General features: G+C 38.5%; 1 long non-coding RNA gene across 1 annotated transcript; it reads left to right on the forward strand.

Annotated features, from left to right (window-relative positions):
* Positions 1 to 380: 380 nt before the first annotated feature.
* On the forward strand, positions 381 to 10,665 carry LOC143693737 (uncharacterized). The gene is made up of 3 exons (XR_013181679.1): positions 381 to 495; positions 3,286 to 3,337; positions 6,706 to 10,665. It is a non-coding gene; the product is annotated as an uncharacterized LOC143693737 (long non-coding RNA).
* Positions 10,666 to 20,908: the final 10,243 nt, after the last annotated feature.

Consider the following 20,908-nt stretch of genomic DNA (forward strand, 5'->3'; position numbering starts at 1 on the left):
ATAACTATCCATGAAAATTAATGGAAAAGTACATATCAGCAGTAATGGGGAGACAAAATAACCAAGCAGCAGTGAATTGCTGTATAGCCAAATTTCAGCACTATGCACGAATTCTGCTGCTAGATCCAGTGTCATTGGGCAGTGCTCAAAGATACTACAACTGACTTCTGAGCTGGTAGTGATTTCTGTCAGTATCTCAGGAAATTATTATGGGGCTAAACAAGCACCTGACTACAGGGAAGATTAAATAAAACTGCATGCATGAGTAAGGGTTTGGGATCTGGACCTTTGATGCAATAGCACTTGTTGAATTCTGTCATCCAAGTTCACAACTTGTTTCCTTGATAGATAATGCCTTTCTCTAATATTAATATTTCTCTAGCTGTGGACATGACATGGATGCTGCTTCGTCACCTCACATGCCATCAGCTCCCAGTACCTATGACTGAAACCAAGGATGAGAAGCTTCTTTCTGCTGGGAGCTGCCCAGATGAGGTAAAAGTGTTTGTAGCCTTTAGCAAGGCAGCAGTTCTTTGTGGTGTTTATTATGCTACCATCCTATGAGTTGTGCTCATAATGCTGCTGAAAGTGCTTCTGAGTCCCAATGCTATTGGCAAGCTGGGGCTATTTTCAAAGGCTTTGGTTCTCCCTCCTCTGAGGGCTGAATGACTCATTTAGGACAGTATTTCTATTAGCAGCTTTGCTTTGCATAAGACAAACTTTCAGCTCTGTCAGTCTCCAGGCAGACAAACCTTAACAGCTTAGTGCACAAAGGTCTTGTTTATGTCACTGCATATCTGTGTTTCACAATACAACCTGTACTTCATGGAAAAATCATAGAAAAGGTGGTTCAAATGGAGCTCAGGAGGCCTTGCAGTTATTAGGTATTCTTATGTAATTCCTGTTGCATAATCCGGTTCTAAAAACCAGTTTTTGAAACAGAGGTTGTAGAGGTCCCACCTAATTAATTCAACCTTTGCCTTAGAAAGGTTCCCTCTCTCCCATAAAATATCTACCTTACCTCTTTCTTGGTGCTGAGGCTTGATTTCGTTACTGTGAACAAATCAGACTATTGCTTTCCTTCCTGCTGCCCTTCCTAAAGCTAACCAGATATTCTTTTGTCTTCTCTGGACACCTCAGTGCTGCACAGAACTGGGAATCCTATACACAACTTTTTGCATTTCCTCTGTTGGAAGCTGTAGCAGCTTTCCTGGATCAGATTATGCAGTGATGAGGATTTTAATTTGTGCCTCACCTGTTCTATTCATGCACAAAGCAGTCCCATCTGTGTTGTAAATCCTATTCTTTCACTTTTTGGCTAGAATTCCATCCTATTTGCTAAGGATAAAGATAGCTTCATGTTTGGAGACTTTTGGCAAGTCCATTCTATGGTTTTCAAAGCAGAGGGAATGAAGGCAGGCATGACTTTTGCCCTGGTTTCCTAAGGATAAGAGACCTACACAATCATGCTACACAAGACTTTCTGTCCATCCATCCCACCCCCATAACAGCTTCTGATCCTTTAGGTCATGTCGGCCTGATTTGACAGGAATGAATAGTTCAAAGACTGAGTTTCTGCAAGACTTGGAGTGAAGGGGAAGAAAAAAAAAGGGGACAACCAACCAAGGACAAGAGTATGAAACAGAATAAGAAGATAACATATCATATATTCAGAATCCTTTTAGGAGAGACACATAAAAAAATATCTGCTTTTCAGGACAAATTTGCCCTGAAGAGCTGGAGTAGCCTAGAGCACATATTGGGCTTCCCAGTTTCAGAACTCCTGAATCCATTTGCACTAACATGAAAAAAAAGTTTGAAAATAACACATTAAATTCTCTGTGAATAGGGTTATTATTTCTGTGAAGCACCTTTCATCAACAGATCTGACAGCATGTGACAAAAGGAGGCCTTGAGCATTATCTCTGGTTCATGAAGAACTGAGAGGTGATGCAACTTGCCTGAGGTCACTAGATCAATGGAGAACCCAGGTGCCCCTGGAGCAGTTTTCCATACTGCTTCAGGAACACCTCAAATAGAATCCGGTTACTTTTATTTTGCTATCCTATTTTTCCCTCTGTAGACTTTACACTCACATGGGAGAGTGATCTAAGTTACTTGTATTTTTAAATGGCAGACATAAACCAACAGAAAATAGCACATCTCAGATTTTGACAACTGTATTCAAATGGGTATCCAAATTTTGAAGCATTCCAACAAAGATAGTTAGGTTTAAAAAATAAGTTATCACTGTCTGAATTAAGTAAGGTAGTTCTAAAATCATCTCCAGCCCCAGATGATTGAGGGCAGAAACTCTTGCTGAATTCTGGGTTGGGTTTACTATGCTTGTCCAGAGAAGTACTATCTGCTGCCACATAAAAATTATGTAATCCTTGTGTCCTCTTAATCTCAACATATGATTTGCTTACCTTTAGATATAGTCTAGGATATTATGTAGCCTTAACAGCTGTAGTCAGTTATCCTAAAAAATCTGTTCCATAATCAATATCCATCCACAAGCAGTTTCTAAAAATCTTTATGTCTGAAAGAATGTCATACTGAAAATGAAATTTCATGGGGGATCCATACTCATTTTATCAGAACCTCTTTTATTACTCTAGAAAAATCCATTCAATATCAGTAATTGAGGATAAAACACAAAACAGTGTCCCCCTACTGAATATTACCAACAAAGAATGATTCATTAGAAATAAGCCTTCCAATTTCAATTCTATCTGAACAACTAAATAAATGAATTGCTAAAGGCACCGAAACCCAATGATGTCTCTAAGATGTCAGAAAGGGGAAAAAAGCTAGCTCTTACCATACAACTGCATTTAAAATTAAATTATCCAGCAGCCTCCCTTACCCATCATGAGTGATCCTTCTCATATCTTCACTTCAACTATGCAGATTTGAAGAACCTTAAAATGGTAGGAGATGGCCATTGAGGAGAGCCGATAAAGGTAAGTGGTACTTGAGTTTTAAACCTAGTTAGGGATACTATATTCTGTCCATACCAAGATCTTGGCATGCCTGTGCCTTCATCAACACAGGTATAACAATGCTAATGTTGGGATTACTGCCCTGAGCCCCAGTGAAGCAGGCAGCCCTTCTCTCCAAAACAGGCACTCACCTCTGTGACCAGCAGGCCAAGCTGGCCAAGCAGAATTCTGACATTGACTGAGATGCTGCATCACTGCCATTCCAAATATATTTCATGCTAATACACATATCTACTTCTGCTTGGATGTTTTCATTTGAATTTTCTTTTTTTCGTTGTAGGTTTGGGCATTGTTTCACTAAGACACTTCAGCAAATGCTTACTTTTCATCATGTAAGTAACAGAGTCATCTTGTACAAAGCAGGGCTTCTACAACACAGTCTTTTTCCACCTGACACACAAAAAGGACCTAAACATGTATATGCCTTGTGTTGAACTGGAAACATTGCTCTAGTGACAGAATCAGGGCTACTGACGGCAGTCACCATCTCAACACTGCTGCACCACTGGAACTCACACCTGATCTTGAAAAGTCTTTTTATTTAACTCCTATGCCCTTTACTAAGGGCACCACTAGTAGTTTTGGAAAGGACACCTCTTTTTGAAGCCTCTTCTTCAATTCTCTATCACACACAGCTTTTAAAGCAGTACATACACACAGTGTTAAAACCAGGACAAATACAGGAGAAAGAAAAAAGGAGAAAAATAAGGTTTGTTTTCTGTCAGAAGAATCTCTACTGTTATGTGGTGCCTCCTGAAATTAAGGACAAAGACATGGACCAGAACAATATTCAGAAAACCACAGCGCACAGAAGACTCTGCATTGATATGTAATATACAGAAACATTCAGATTTCAATAAAGAACATACACTGTTAATTAGGTTTGAGTTGAAAATAATACCAAACACTCTGTGGGGATTAGAACAAAGACTGTGAGCATGCACTTACACTGAGGGTGATTTTAGTCAGTTTTTTTGTGGGTTAAAATTAATGAAAGGAGAGAAAGAGCCAGTGGAATATGAATAGAAACTAAATTATTTAATTAACCAAAGTGATTTTTAGATGTATAATCAGTTTCAGAGCCTAACACTTACTGCTTTCAATAGTTGTTTAAAACACTACTTGGTATGTTAAGGATTATGTGCATGCTTTAATGAAAGTAGGAATTTGGGATTTGGATTATTTCTTTGATCATTTAGGGTATGGCATCACTGCCCCATATGTGCATTTCTAAATGGGATGGCCCACATGAGTAAGGTTGGTCACGTACATGTGTGGCAGCCACACATGTGACCTCTGTTCTGAGCCTTTGATTGTGATGAGTTGATATTTTAAATATATTTTCTCTATATCAATTGTAAAGTTGATCAGAAACGCAAAGAATGAAATTTCATTTCCACATTAAAAAGAGGCTAAACATGAAATTTGTGTTCTCATGTCTAAGAAACAACTAAAGTTAGCTGGCTGTAAATTTCTTGGCTGGGAAAGAGAAAATTCATAGGAAGAATCCTGGTTTAAATGGACATTTGGCTGAGCCCAGGAGGGCCCTGTATCTTCATTCAGATCAGTCCCTCAGACACAGTAGGGAACTCCAGGGCTGAAGGCACCCATCTGCAGGTTTGGTTTTAGTCAGGGACTCCCAGGCTGGGAACTCAAATAATCAACTCAAATAATCTGTCTCAAATAATCAAGCACAGAGATGGTATTGCCAAACACTGGGTTTAACAAGTTTCCAAACCTGCACTTCAAAATGCACACAAGGGATATTCTTCATTTTATTTGCAGGCTTGAGTGCCATTCTAGAAATCATCTACTGTCAGAGGATGAGCATAGTTGATGTCTAAAAAGAGGTGCACAAGATAGAGAAATCCTTACGTCAAATTCTGCCTGCTTTCACAGTGTGAAAATGTCAAAATCAGTTTGAAATTCAACTGATCCATGGATGATATAAAAATTTCACAAAACTATAAGGTAAAAGTATACTACATAAACCCACATCATCAAATCGTCCACAGATATAAATGCACAACATATCTACCTTGTCTAGTTTCTATACATTTTCCACATATTTGTGTAATGGAGACTTTCTTTAAAAAATGAACACTGATTTGAATCATGTAATCCAAGATTTTACTTTGAAAACCAATCAACATGTAGGAAACTACACTGTTCTCTTCTCTGTGAGCTCCCTTCCAGATTTTCATATACTGGAAAGATTATAGCATCATGTAATGAGCTACATGTACATCCATGCAATCTGACATCACTAGCCTATATATACACACCCCTAAAATAATAAGTAACTGTGTGTTCAGATATCTCAGCCTGTCTTCCTGGCAATAACTCAACCAATCTTTTCACTAGGAGCCCTCACCATCTTACCTCTTTCTCCTCAATTTGAGCAGATACTTCCCATGTCCTCACCAGCTCTACAGAATTATGAAGGGTGAGATGGAGGATAGTTCCTCAAACCCAGCTCATATATTCCTAGATTTACTTCAGTAAACCAAAAATAGGGCAAAAACCCAAACTGATCCCAAACCAACCAACCAATCAAATAAACAACAACCCCCCCCAACTCTATAAAAGTTTTTTTTAATTGCCAGTTTCAAGTGCCATTACAAGGAAGACAAATTTAGTAGTTACCCCATCAAGATAACAATAAAGTCTTTGGGTTCTCCTTTACCCTGGATTCATCTATGTTCCACATTCCCAAATCATGTCAGAGTGCTTCAAACGCACATGGCATGAAATAGAGGCTGTCTAGTAAGACTTGTATGTATCCACTGTGCATGTATAAGCTCAGTACATTCCTTTTAGACAGGTGAATCCTGAATATGAATCAAAATGTGCATGATGAAAACACAAACCTACTCGACAGCCTGCAGAAATGTAGAGATATTAGCAATCTGAGCTTGCTTCTAGGTCTGTTTGTGACTTTGAATGCTGAATTCTTTACAGACACTTGAGATGTTCTACCAACATTACATTTCCTTCTGAGTCCTTTCACAATATAGGAGAAGGAACACTATATTTCTCATTCTCTTTGAAAGGCTGATGGGATACCATGCTTGCAGATTGTGCGCAATGAGGCTGAGGACAGTCTGAAATGGTCATTTTGTTTGTAGCAATGCTTGAAGAGAAATTTCAATTGGTCAAACTCAGTAACTGCTGTTTCAACAGCATCAATTTGCTCATGTTCCTCTTAAAGAGTCAGCATCAGCAAGAACATGTTGATCTCACACACTAACAGAATATTCTTTTAGGAACTGCTGAGAGGAGAATTTAGGGTGAAGTTCTTTTTTTCGTGTGCATCTCTGACAAACTATTGATATCTTCCAGGTTTTGCTGCAGTGTTCCTGTTTGTCTATCAGCATTGATGCCTCTTATCATATATTATCATATATTTTTCCCATGACTTGCTCTGGGACAGGATCATCTTGCTTGCACAAGTTTTAGCACAGCTGAGTCCTGACCCATCATGAAGGCTCTGAGTGCTGAATATCATAAGAAAGAGTCAAAAATTTCCAGGCACTATTCCTTTACCATTGACCAGTTTTGAAGTATCAGGCAAGTCACTGCAGCAGTTCTTCTAAAAATAGGATAAACACCATCATTTTTAGAGCAACGACAACTACTTTTGATAGTCTGCATTTTAGACCTGTAATTCTTACTAAAAGAATTATTTTTATCACTGTAGGTGCCAAAAGAAATAAATGCTGACCAGGAGAGACAAGATATATGGATTATTCAGACAAGAAAGATATCTCCAAATGAAAAAGGTTTAATGAAATCTGGTCTTGACCAATTCAGGAACTAATCAAAGTGGTGTTTAAACCTTTGAGAGTATACAGAGGACAGGAACAAGAAGAAAAGAGGAAGAAGGAATCACAGAGTAGTTGTTGAAATCACAACCCACTCAAGTCCTGGAAAGGTTCTAGAGCACATGATAGAGCAAACTTTCAACCACTGGAATATAACAGTGATAAGAAGAGCAAGGAAAAGAACATGATAAGTCAGTCAGTTTCTGTCTTTGATGGATTACTAGGTTCAGTATGTAACAGGAGAGAAGTAGACGCATTTCAGCTTGAATAAGAATTTTTGACATGTAGCACACAACTACATAAATTAAAGAAAGAAATAGTTTAAATGCAAACACCACAATGTTCTCAATTGAGTGAAGAACACCTATTGGTGATTTGCTGCTGAAACAATTTCTACAGAGGAATAGATATCTGAAATATCCTTGAAGTATTTGCACAGGAAATAATTTATTTTAATGAATAATCATTCATTATATTTCCATTACAATGGAAAAGGGAAGGCAAAAATTGTACAGATAGCAATCAAGTAAGGAGATACAGCCACTAGATTCATGATCTGATCCTGTGCTCTAGGACTCTTGACTACTCAAAGTAGTCAAAGTCCAGTATGGAAATACTGGAATACAATAAGGTGATAAAGCACTCCAGAACAGTCACTAAGTCCAAAACTAGAAGATGAATCTTACTAAAAATTGCTTTCAAATATTACAGTTTGGGGGGAAACAAATCAAGATGGTGCCAAGATAACCAGCAAGAGAAACACGTGATCTTCCTTTTCCCCAATGGCAATTCTAAGCAACTGTGTTAATAGCAATTGCAAATAGGGCACAGTGAGTTTGGAGATGCTATATAGATACAGTAATGACAGTCTATTGGCCAGCATAGCTGCAGAGATGTGTGCACAGCTCACAAAAACCCCCAGCCAGTCACATCTAAGAAGGTGTTTTGTTGGCAGATTGCCTGAGAAAGCACTTCCCAACACCACCTGGCATGAAAGCACCAACTAGAGAAACATTACCAAGACAGCCAGCAGGGCATATAGGAAGGAAACTATTTACAACAATTAAATTCATTCAATTAAAGACCCATTTGACACTGTGAGGGGGGGAAAAAAATCCACCTAAAAACCCCCACAAGGTAAACTTCCTACACAATTAGGTTTTGTTTTCTCTGTTTGGACGTTCAATCTGTCATCACAATGTCTTTGAAACCTTGTTTGCAATGAGGACAGGTTACAATGGAGCAAAGGAGATAAAAGTTGGTGACAGACAAGGTCCAGAAAGGATTTTTATAGGCTGAAATCAATTTTATCTAGGAAGTCAGTGAAGAATCATACTGCAAACTAATTCAAACCATAAATATATTTCTTTCTTTCAAATATTTCTGAATATTTTGGAATAAGATGAATAGTTCTGGGCATTCATACAACTAAATTGAAATTATAGTCAGAAGTTACATGAGTACTCAAAAATTATTTATTTTTGCAAATAGCTTGCTGAATTTTCTTCTCAGATATGCATTGCCATGTGGCAGGAGAAAAACCAAGGCTGACTGGAACTTTGAACACAGGGCTGTTTGTGAGGCCACATGTGAGAAATATAGGTTACACTGTGCTTTGCTTTTGGCATCTAAGAAACTTGTCTGAGTGAACATACCTGCCAAAAGTTACATTAGCAACAAGGTATCTTGTGTCTGTGCCAGCACATTTCCCTTCAAACATGGAAATAACTTACCCCACGTGTCTGGCCTTCACTGATGCTTTGAAGGCCGAAACATATCTGCTGCAAATTAATTTGAGTTTTTGCTTTGGATGAAGGGACCAATCTGCTGACTTTGTGGTATTTGGAGCACAAGGTGAGAGACTGAGAGAACTGGATTTGTCCTGACTTGAGAAGGCAAAATAAGATCTTGTGATTTTTTTCATCTATATAACATGTGCTTCTAAAGAAGACAGAGCCAAACTTCTGGAGGTGCACAGGAAAGAGGCAATAAACACAGGCTGCAACCAAGGAAATTCCAGTTAGGTATTGGGAACTTTTTTTCATCACTAGAGTGGTCACAGACTGGAACAGGTGTGCAGGGGGACAAGGAGTCTCCATTTTTGCAGGTGTTTAAAACCCAACTGGACAGAGCCCCGAGCAGCCCAAGTTATCTTTGTAGCTGGATCTAATTTCAAAGTTGGATGTGCTCTAAACATGCCTGTGGGACCAGACAGCTTCCAAGGATGAGCTATTCCCTGACTGAGGGAGCTGCTGCAAGGCTGCTCAGCTCTATTAGCAAAGTGCCTCATAAGAAATAGGCCCTGATCTTAACAGTATCAACAACAGAACATCAACTTTTAGATTCTCTTAGCTTCTCTCTACCCCATATGCCAGCAGGTTATTAAGAAGGGTTATTGCTTTGCAGATATGACCCAGAATGTGTTGTACATTCTATCAATGCACAAAAATTTCCTGTGGTTGTATTTTCTCAAATGGGAGTTTTTCCTTCATGGGCACTGCTTCAAACACCTTACAAGAAAAGGGAGGTGCAGGCTTTGTTTTTTTACCTTGTACTGCCAGAAGAGAGACATCCCCTCGTTATGCTTGCACTGGAGCACAACAACTCTGAGTTGGTTTTATTTTTCTGTGTGTATGTTTGCTTTTGTTTTTTTACATCCCTAAAAGCCTCCTAGCGTTAGAACTAAAAACAAGCAAACAAACAAAAAACCCAAACGGGATCTGAGCTTCATGTTACGTTTGTATCCAGCATCTGCAATCTGATCTCAACAAAACAAGAGGTTTCTTTAGAATGAGTCTGGATTCTAAACAAACAAGTGAAGAGTTAGAAGATACTCTCAAAGCACATACAAACCATGCATTAAATAGACACTGCACAGGACTTGGAGATTTTTCTATAGTACCCAGTTTTTCACAAAAACACTAAAGAAACTTGGTCAAGATATTTTGTTTTTCTCTGTCTTGCTTCCCTCCCATAAAAATGAAAATGATATCACCTTTTTGCCACTCTTTCCCTTTCTAAATATACAGGGCTGAAAAACCCATGGGAAGGAGCTCTGTCCTATTTCACTATGAACTCACCAGCAGTCAGGCTATCAAAAAAAAAAAAAGTATTAATAATATATGGTGAACAGAAAGAAAAAGAAATAAAGAAAAAGAACAAGTATTCCGTTGCAAGTATACTGATTTGGCTTAATTGAAAAACTTATGACTCTTGGAGGGCAAAGGCTTTTCCCACACTCTTACACAGCACTGTCTGTTGTGCCATCCAGATTGTGTCCATAAGTCCACAACAAAAGTCTCCCTCCAGGATAGCTTCTTTTGCAGGAAATATTTCCCACTGAGATCCAGATTTAGAAACAATCCCCTAGGATCTGTGTGAGGAATCTGATGGAATCTAAGCCTGTGGCACAGAAAGCAGACACCTGACACATGAGGACAGGACACGGTGTCACATGAAGACATATCAATTTGTCTCATCAGTTTGCATAAATCTGCAGAGCTGGCTTTGGGTTCTAAACCAAAATGCCACATATAGGTAACGCTCTGAAGAGTGTAAAAAAGCATTTCAATTTATGTGAAAGGCAGGGCAGGCCTCAGTGCTGTTTTGGTTTCCAGAGTTCTTGAGAACATTCGCTCTCAGGCCCTATTGTGAAGAGGTTCTCCACTTTCCCCTCAAAGCAAGCCTTCTCCTTGGCTGTGACATTCCTAGATATTTTATAATCCAAGCTCTCAGACACATTATCTGGAAGCAATGGCCCCAGAGAGGGCCCTCATGCCAGTGTGTCCTAAGAGAACAAGTCCTTCATTGTTGCCCAAGCATCCTATGTCAATACAATAAAATCACTGTCTTCTGTTCTCAATGTTACATTTGTTTATGATTACAATGTTTATTTCTTGCTGTGAGACTATAACTCTGCACGCTTTCTTCTGTTAAAATACATTTCACCATTACATTTGCATTCATTTTAAAGGATTACCCTGCAATCCTTTTCCCGCCCCTCACCCACTTCTCAACTTGTTGCCAGAGCAGGAAAATTCTCTTGCACATATGCAAAATAATATAATGTTTCTTTTTTAGAAGTGTTAATAATTGGGTTACAATGGCATGCCTGTGGTGACAACATGTAAAAAAAAAAAAGTATTTATGTACTTGCTTTGCATAAATTTAAGCAATTTAGGCAAAACCAATGTGAACAACTGTATTTTTTTAATCACATTGGGATACTCTGAAAGCACCACAAAGGTCAGGAGACAGGTTTCGTCCCAGCTTCTCTCCCTTGCCCTATAATTCTGTAGCAACACTGCTTTCCTATTTGTGCCTTCTAACCCAAGGCAGAAAACACCCTGTGATCTTTTTTCCAAAGTTCTCTGAAACACAAGGATGGATCAATCCAAACACATCATCAGTGCAGATTAAGATAGCTGTGGTGCTCCCAAGTTTGCAGCGTGCAGGCCTCTCCACATAAATGACAACATCTATATGGGAGAACAACTTTGCTTTCAAGTTTCCACCAGTGAGTTTTCACAATTCAGTGGCACCCACCAGAGCCCTGCAGACAGGAACAGCAGAAGGAGCTGCAGAAACTCCTCCATGGGCTGCTCTGCCCAGCCCACAGACCGGCTCTGTCCTTGAGCTCGTGCTCCGCTGGGAGAGAGGATGTGGCTGCAACCTCGCTGCTTGCAAGGAATTATTTTCCTCTAAGTAGCACAATTCCATAATACAAAAGTGAGGCAAAACAGACACCCTGGTGCCTGTAAGGCAGTTAATGCAGTAAGAAGTACCTTCTAGCACAATCAACTGCTCCAGAAAGGATGCAGGATGCAGTGCTGTCAACACCTGTACCAGTAAAAATCCACCTTCCATTAGACTCCTGCCAGAGCAATAATAAAAAATGTTTTCTGTCATTTCTCCTGGGAGTGTTAAGCCTCACCTCCCTGGAGAGGTTTGTGATAAAAGTCTGACTGGGGTTGGGATGAAAGCAGCCGCCAGATTCTAGCTGCTCTCACAATATAGACTTTGTCTAATGTGCCATAGAGCAATACAAACTACAATATATCTAAAATAAATATTTGGCTAGTTCAATAATTATACTGAATGGTTCCCTGTATTTATTATACCAGAAAGAAATGCATAAATCACCTGATGTTATATCTCTGAAGAAACTTCCTTTAGCTGGGGCATCAGGAAGTGATTCACAGTTGTGAGTTGGAGTAAGGGGGAGGAAGAAAAGGCTGTAAAGTAATTAAAAAAAATTGGAAAAAACCAAAACAGCAAGAAACAAACCAAAAGAAGCAACAAAATTGTTTGCTGATGTTACAAAGCTTTCTAACAGGTAAAATGCAACTGCATATGAAAGGACAGGTGCATAGATGCACCACAGCTCCAGGGATCTTCTAATAAAGATAACATCTTTACAATCAAGGACAAAGTTCATTCTTTCCTGTTAAAGATGCCCATGCAATTCCAGTGCAAGTTAAATAATCATAGCTAAATATTGACTGTTTGTGGAACAGCTTTCATTCCTGAGCTCTGCAAGATATACTCATGTAACTGCACCATACCAGCTATCAGACACGAATCTTTATGAAGAAACAGAGTAAAATTGTGGATTCTTCTCTGCCTTGGCTCTTTCTGCCTCCATTGGCAAGGATAGGTTTAATCAGAGTTTAAAAAGAAAGACACTACTCTCTGGAGAATTTGCATGAATATGGGTAAGGAAATACTCAGCAGCTACATTTCTATTTTTTCTGCCTAGCTCTCGATGTAAAACTTATTAATGGGAGCAAGTCAGGAAAAAAAAAAGCACAAAACCACAAAAGACTGACCCAAACAACTTGAAGGCTTTGTGAGCAATAAAACATCCAATATTTGCATTTAGAAATGTTAAATAGCCTATTTGGCAAGGGAACTGTTGTAATACAGACATTGATACTGATTCACAGACATCGATATGTCTTGCCAGTTGAATTTGTACTGATCATGCAGCTAAATTCACATCTAGAAACCCATAAACCTAGAGATGTACTTATGAACCCAGATTTAAAACAGGTTGGAATAAATAACCTTACTCCACTAGAAAACAAAACAAGGAGCACAACACGCTAAGTACAACTTTTATTTATTTGTCACAAACAACAAGATTTATACTTAATGTTGTCGCATTACAATATCTTAATTCTCCAACCTGGGTTTCTTATTTTCAGGTACCATTGACTGTCCTGTTGTTTTCTATTCTGATTTTAAAACTATCATTTAAATACATCTTCTCTAAGATTGACTTGCATTACTCATTTATTATTTAGTCTGGCCTTGCTGATATTTTTAATTCTATGTTGTCACTTATTTAACACCTCATGAGCAGTCTTGAGCCATGTCCATTCTATCCTATCCTAACCTTCCCATGCTCTTGCTTTATCTTGTGCAGGGTTGTAGTTTCTGTATTGTACTACTCTTGTTTTATGTTTCACAATGAGGCAAGCTAAGAGTTAAACATTTTGCTAGCTTTGGGTTGGTGAAATTTCATCTTCTGTTTGCATTTCTAAGGTTCTGTTTGTTGGGGTTTTTTGGTTTGTTTGGTTTTTTTTTTTCATCCAACATACTCTTGGACTCCAGTGTCAGACAAATATTTTCAATAACTATACGGTGCACATTTATTAATCTAATAACTGAAGAATCCCTTCTCTAGAGGAAATCGTGTCAGAGCAGGAGTACTGACAGGATTTGTTCTGTTGCAGTGATCTGGAGATTACATATCTTAGCTGAGGAACTTGAGCATTAGCCTCTTTAATTTTCCAGGACAATGCTGGACAAAGTTAACCATAAGGAAGTGGTATTTTAACACACTGCTTTGAACCAGATATTTGGCCAATAGTTCCCTTTGTTAGCATTGTGACTGGTGAGAAGCATCAACATTATATTGCAGCTCTCAGTGAAAGGCAGTGAAGAAAGCAAACTACACCTTTTGCTTATATTTTATTTTAGAGATCTTCCAAGGAATCAGTGCAACAGGAGGATAAGCAAAGTCACCAAAGGCACACAAATTAAGGCCAGAGTCACAGCACATAAGCAGACAAGTGGGTCAGAGGTGTTTTTGGGCCCCTTGCTCACTAACTGTACTGTCTTTAAATAATGGAAATACGAGCAAAAGATGGATACAAATAACTGGACATGAAAGGCATGGCTTTGTTTTGAACAGAACAGAGATTTTCTTCCTCTGTTGAATTTCAGTTCATTCACACTACTGTATTTGAAATCACTGTTTAACTGCTAGGACCATGGTGGGATCTATCAGCTACTGTTCTCCTTACATAGCCTTTTTGTAAATATGGGCACCACATCAAAGCTGGGGACAGGAAAAGAGTGCCATTGAATGAAAAGGATTTTAACATATATATATGGATTGTTCTCATGTAAAATCAAAGAATAATTAGTTTGAAAAGCTAGAGGAAAAAGGTCCCTTTAATTTTCCAGCATCATCTAAGAGGCACGCTCCAGCCCTCATTAGACCACAATCAGGGTCGTGTAACTGCAGGCCATTTACAAAAGCACTGAGTCAGGAGTTCTATTACAAAAGAAACAACATCAGAATGGAAAATAATTAGTTTATGGACTTAATTCAAAAATTTCCAACCCTCCTTACTTTGGGAAAAAGAAGTATGGAAATATATCAACCACAAATAAAATGCATTAACCATGAACATCAGGTGCAACTTTTCTGTGCAGGAAAAATACAGCCTTTGGTTTACAATTTGGGAAAACTCATAGATAATTTACATATCTATAGCAATATAGATTGTAATATAGCAAACATACTGTCAGGAGGAACTGAGGATGGTCTTAATAAGATGGAAATTTCTTGGCACTTATTAAAAGTTCTTGTCTTAGTTTATCCCAGTCTAGTCAAGAACTGGAGCCATTTGAAGCCTCATATTAAAATGTCTCACATCACACACTTTCTCCTCTTATCTTTGTGTTGTAATTAATAAATGTAGAACTGTTGAGGTTTCAGAACATTCAACAATTCTCATTATTAACACAGCAAATAATTAGTAAACAATTACAAAGACAAACAACCAAACAACAGCAGAAGAAAAAAAAAAAGCAAGTGTAAGTCTATTTGACACAATTTAATGCTTGCACTCATCCTGTTCCCCAGCCATGTATTTGACACATGTTTTGGGAATTTATTGAGTTGATGGATTATGACTTTCTGATGTTGAAATAATTGATTATTTTCTACATTTTGATGTACTCTGGCTGCAAAGTTCTTGCCAACATCTTACAAGGCATACTACATCCTAAAACAAATTAGAATTTACAACGTTGTTTGTTTATTAGGAATGATGTTCTTAAGTTTGGAAATCTGCAGAAAGCTGATCTATGGTAATCATTTCCATAAAGTTACTCTGTACATAACAGAAAGGAGAAATCAGTGGAGACTAACTGGAAGAAGGGCCAGCTTGCATTCTAATAGACCTCACTTTAAATCAGTCCTCTGACTCAAGGTCAGTTATTTCAGATCTTTACTCCACACAGCTGAGTGCCTAGAAACTAGCAAGCCTTACCTTCATTTGAAAACACATGGAGTTTAAAGCATACAGGTATGACTAGGTTAGATTAATTCCTCTTATAAAATAAAATAAAATACAGCTTTTACTAAAGTGCCCATCACAGTTTTTTCAGGTATCAAAAAGAGAAGAGTTGACTGGTGACCAGTCCAGCTGTTACGAATAATTATAGAACAGTTCAATCCAAAAGTTTAAAAACCTCTCAATAATTATATTCATAACTGGGATATAGAAATGAAGGTTTTCCTTTCACTTGTTAACATCTCTGTGTTTTACTTATGCAACATGCAACACCAGTCTACACATTTGAGACAAGGCTGGAGCTCCTACATGGCTACCAAGCAGAGGAAAAAAATTAATTACTTACTTAATATTACTGAAATTATCAGCAAATTGCAAAGGATAAACTGAGCCTCCATTTCAATTATCTTCTATCCAGCTGGAAAACAAACCAAACTCTTGTTATTGTTTAAATGGGATTTCATATGGAATGCATTACATGCAATTCCTGAGGCTGTGTGAGCCAAAACAGGTGTTTCTGGTGGAACACAGGAGAGCTCCTACCACCAGCCATTCAAATGCAGATGTAAACTATCAAATAAAAATTTGATCAATATATTCTGAAGGCGTTAATACCTTTCTCAAACAGGACTCTGTTTCTTCTATAATTGAACAGCATACTTCAACATAAGCAGGTCCAATATCAGCTTTCCCATTTTAGTAGAAATTCTAACCAAGCTTATGTATTTTAGGAGGTTGGATGAAGCAATTGAACACATTGGGTCTGTTTCAGTGAAATACTTGCCTGGTAATTTTATTTCCCCATATTGCAAAAACAGGCTTGCTTTGCGAAAATTTAATTGCAGCAGAGTTGCCCACAAAAGTACACCCACCATGCTTTACTCTATATTCCCACGCTTTTTAATATTTGTCATATTTCATCTTTTAATGCAGTCCTAATGAGAGCATATTGGAACACCACAGAACCAGGCTCATAAGAATGTGGTCTTGAAATAAAACGTAGAACAGAAGGAGCATTGTATTACAGCCTCTGTTAATGTTTTAATGGTTGAGGGATTTCCAACATGTTGGCAGTGTCAGGACAAACCAATTTAATAAATTATTAACACTAATCAAACATTTTTATGATGGCAGTCAAAACTTCCTTGGCAGTTAAGGTTAATTCTGTTGAAGTTTGACAAAGATGTTACTGTTTGATGGAAACCGCGTTTGAAACTAAAGCCTCCTTCAAATCAAAACCTTGCAGTGCACTGAGCAGAAATGGTTAAGCAACACGTCCTGAAGTGCATAAAGGAGCCCTGAAGGCAGGGCTGCAGCCTCTACGGGCAGCACAGAGCCAGAGCTGAGGAATGATAGTGAAATGTAAATTGATTTCAGCGTATATAATTTGCCTGCCACTACTTGGGAAAGGATATAGAGAGACTCTTATCGGGAAGAGATAAAGCTCAGGCTGTTGAGGGGAGAGCGCTAAATCAATATACAAAGAAAATCTAGGCATTCCAGACACTTGACAAGAGGGACAGAGAGGAAAATAAAGAATCCTGCCAGTTTTGATGTATTAAACTTTGGAGAAAAGGTATTTTAAAACATCCTTTCATTCAAAAGGCAACCAACAATAACAATGCCAGACAACGCCACATTCTCCCTCCAGCTCCTCCAGCCTCGCCAGCGAGTTGAAATCCAGCACAGCAGAAGCTAATGAGGGGTATGGATTAACAATACAATGTTTCTCAGGCCTTTCTTGGGTCTCCCCTGGGGCACCCACAGGCTATACATCATCAATCTACTGCAAATTGATGTAGTCAGCCTGTGACAAGGGTCAGGTTTCCAGGACCAGCTACCAGGCATGATCTAGTCATTTTGAGTTATCAAGACAAAGCTCTGTTCTGCCGAGCTCTGGCCATGTAAAATCCACAGCTCTCCAGGTTTTCAGTGAGATGAAGTCAAACCATAGAGCCCTCTCTGTCCTCCTCTACGCCTGCTGAGAAATCAGCTCACCTCTCTGAGGTGACACCATTGTCTTTATTTTGTGCTCTCTTACAGATCATGCTCACAAACAAGAAAAACATGTGCTAACCCATCAGTTTCTTAATAATAACAATTACTGTTCTTGTTTACTTTATGCTAATTACAAAAATAATAACAAGAGTTACACACACATATATATTTTCAGTATATGTGAACAATGAAGAAAAATGCATTTGCTGATGCAGGTTTGTAAGTAAGAAATAAGTTTTGTTGGAGTATCAAAACCTTTTGTTTGCCCACAATATTTTTTCCTGAATAATCACACATGGGATCTTGCTTTTATCTAACAGCTCAGGTGCCACATATTTTCCACATACTCTGTGGATTACTTTTACCCATGAAAACTTGTGCTGAGGTACCCTTAGCTTAGCTAAAGTCTGTGAATTTCCATGCAAGCTTGGTGACAAGTGTACCTTGGCTCACAGCACTGCAGTCTTGTCAGCATCCATTCAGGGGTGAGGAGACTCATGAAACAGAGATGTAACACATGAGAAAAATGAGATCTTCTGTCAATAATACATGTGCAGTCCAAATTAGAGTAGATTTAAATCATTAGAAGGGCCCCTGTTAATTTCAATGGCTTTGCTGGCACTCACAGTTCTATGGAAACTCCAGAAGGGTGCATTTTCACGATAGCTATAGGTTTAGCACCACCTAAACTTACAATAGTTCTTCCTGAAGAAAGCTTTCATGGCTGTTCATAGCATCATAAAATATCCTGAGCTGGAAGGGACCCACAGGGACCATCAAAGTCCACCTCCTGGCCCTGCTCAGGACAGCCTCAAGAACCACACCTTATGCCTGAGAGCATTGTCCTAACTCTTCTTGAACTCTGAGGTACTGATCTGCCTCAGAATAATTTAAAAACCAAAGCAAAACCAAAAACCCCAGCCTGACATATAGGAAAGAAAAAACTGGACTCTCATATCCCAGCTACCTATAATATGGCAGATTTCTGAGGCATCCAATATACCCAAGTTAGCTTTAAATATTCAGAGCTACTTTTGGTCCAACACAGGTATGAACTACCACTAGAAAACAGACTTGTTTATTCACAAAGGAACTTGAATGAAATTCATACATTTGCTACTTATGTTTCTATTAATGTAACTCCTTGATATGTTTTAGAAGGTGGAAAATGCCCATAAAAGCATCCTTGCAAACATTACCTAGGCATTTATTAACAAAACCCAAATTTTCACATTTATTTTGTGTTTTACCTGCTAGAAATAGACAACGAGCTTTGAAAAACAGGCAAAAGAACCGAGCAAGCAACTTGTGGTATGAACATCTGATGAACATTTGCTCATATTTATTCATGCAAGCATTTTAGAACTTCTCAGTCATGGACGGTCTTCCAAACACATCATGCATATGAATGTGCACGAAAAGCAAACAGAATGATGCACTAATACCTTGTAAGTAACTCTGGGGCTTTTATCTGGTAGATGTTTGCAAATACTTAGTTTCATTATTCAGTCAAGTTTTTCATGCTGCTGGCAAACTCCTAAAGGCAGGAAAAATGAACCAAACCAAAATCTCTGAATTGCAGGCAACCCCACTTCTTATTTTCCACATTCCCTTTACATAGGTTGAGTAAGTTGCTAAAACATTATCATGTGTATGTGTACAAAGATTTGGCTTGAACTCAAGAAGTTTCCAAGATCTCTCACAATGAGATCCTGCCACATCCACTTTCTTGAAGAACCAGCACTTAAGCCTTTTCAGGTTCCCAAAAGGAATGCTTTTTCACCTACATTTACCTATCTATTTTTTTTACACCTTTACCTGCATGGATGCACACACATTCACCTTTAAGGGCCTCTTTAGTACTTTAGGAATATATTCCATCAGTTAAAAACAAAGTCTGAGTTTAAGCTGATATAAATGGAAGCTTGGACAGAGGATAATTTCAGCCTTTTCTTGTAGTATACTACCACCTATGAGTGATTTTACTTAAAAATTTTGCAGGTCTTTTAATTTATTCTGTGCTAAAGACAAAAGCTGCATTCATATTACTACAGGTTATTACTCTCGGTGATATTATTTGGAGCAGACTCTTTTAAAACAGCTGATAATATAAAATGAATGTAAAATGAAAAGCACTCTATAAAAGTATAGGTTTACCCAAAGAGATTCATAATTTTAGGTTGCCCTCTATTTGTATTTTTGGTTGTTAAAAACTACGAGGAAGGACAAATTTCCCCTTCAAAAAAGAATTATAGGCAAGATGAGCTCAATATTAAAAAACTATGAAAATATCCTTTAGAAAAGGCTTAGAGAAATCACAACAAATTATCCATTTAAGTACTGAGCTATGCATACCATTAAGATATACTAGAGGAAAGAACTTTTCAGGTGTCTCAATTTGTGGGTGCAACTAGTGGCCTTTTCAAATTCTGCCTGTATATGGAAGCCCATGGAACACATGTCCCCTGAATGAGCTCTGCACTGCTGACCTGCATTCTAAATCTCCACTGCAGCTTCACCACTGCTGAGAGTGCTTGCTGGCTTTGATCAGCAGTGAAGGATGGAGGCTAAAATCCCTTTTCCTGGCTGAAGGAAATTTAAATCATCATCCAGACATGGAATTTTACCTATCATATCTGGTAACAGAGCACATCGGCACCAATCATTTCCTCCATCTAGTACATTTGCCTTCCCTCCTCCTCCCAACTATGGCAACACCTCCTACAAAAGTAATCCCTACAGGAGTGGAAAATCTTGCAGCAGCTATTCCCCTGGAGGAAAGCTATTAAAAACCTAACAAACCTGGCCTCCAACCTCAGACAAGCTGCTCTAGCACAGACCAAAGGCTGCCTCTGGTCTGACTGCTCTCTACGTAGGGAATTGTTATTGCTGTCTTCTTCCTGAGCTAAAGCTGAACCCAAATGCTGCTCAGTGTAAGTCAGCTGTTTGAGCAATAATAAACCAGAGTGTCTTGTCTGGGCAGCCCACTGCAGAGAAGCTCCTAACACCATTTATAGCAAAGTTCACTATTCCTCTCCCAGAACAATGCAGCTGCTCTTTCAACTCTAAAGGCCCTTCTTTGCTCCTCTTCCCATCTATTTCTATTTGGCTTCTTTTCCAAGGGCAGACCAGAGCTCCATGCCATTTTCTGAATGTCTTATATTTGGAGAACCAAATACCTTCCCCCGTCTAAGAGAACTGATGTACTTTGCTGGCTTCGAACTTGTAAAATATCTCTCTGTTGAAGCAGCTGCTGAATAATTTATATTTCTTAGAACCAAGCTGAGAATATGTACATTTTGCTTTGACACATATGGTATAGTTGTTTTTTCTTCCTTTCCATTGCCATCTTGTTTTCCACTTTAAATTTCAATGTAGGAAATTCTGAACACTTCAGAGCCTGGGAAAATTATTTGGGTTTGGGGAGTGAGAAAGAAGAGGGGTGTAATTTATTTGTGAGGAGTTTTTTATTGTTTTGATTTTTTTTTCA

This window comes from Agelaius phoeniceus, chromosome 3 (genome assembly GCF_051311805.1).
Source record: "Agelaius phoeniceus isolate bAgePho1 chromosome 3, bAgePho1.hap1, whole genome shotgun sequence".
Classification (NCBI taxonomy): domain Eukaryota; kingdom Metazoa; phylum Chordata; class Aves; order Passeriformes; family Icteridae; genus Agelaius; species Agelaius phoeniceus.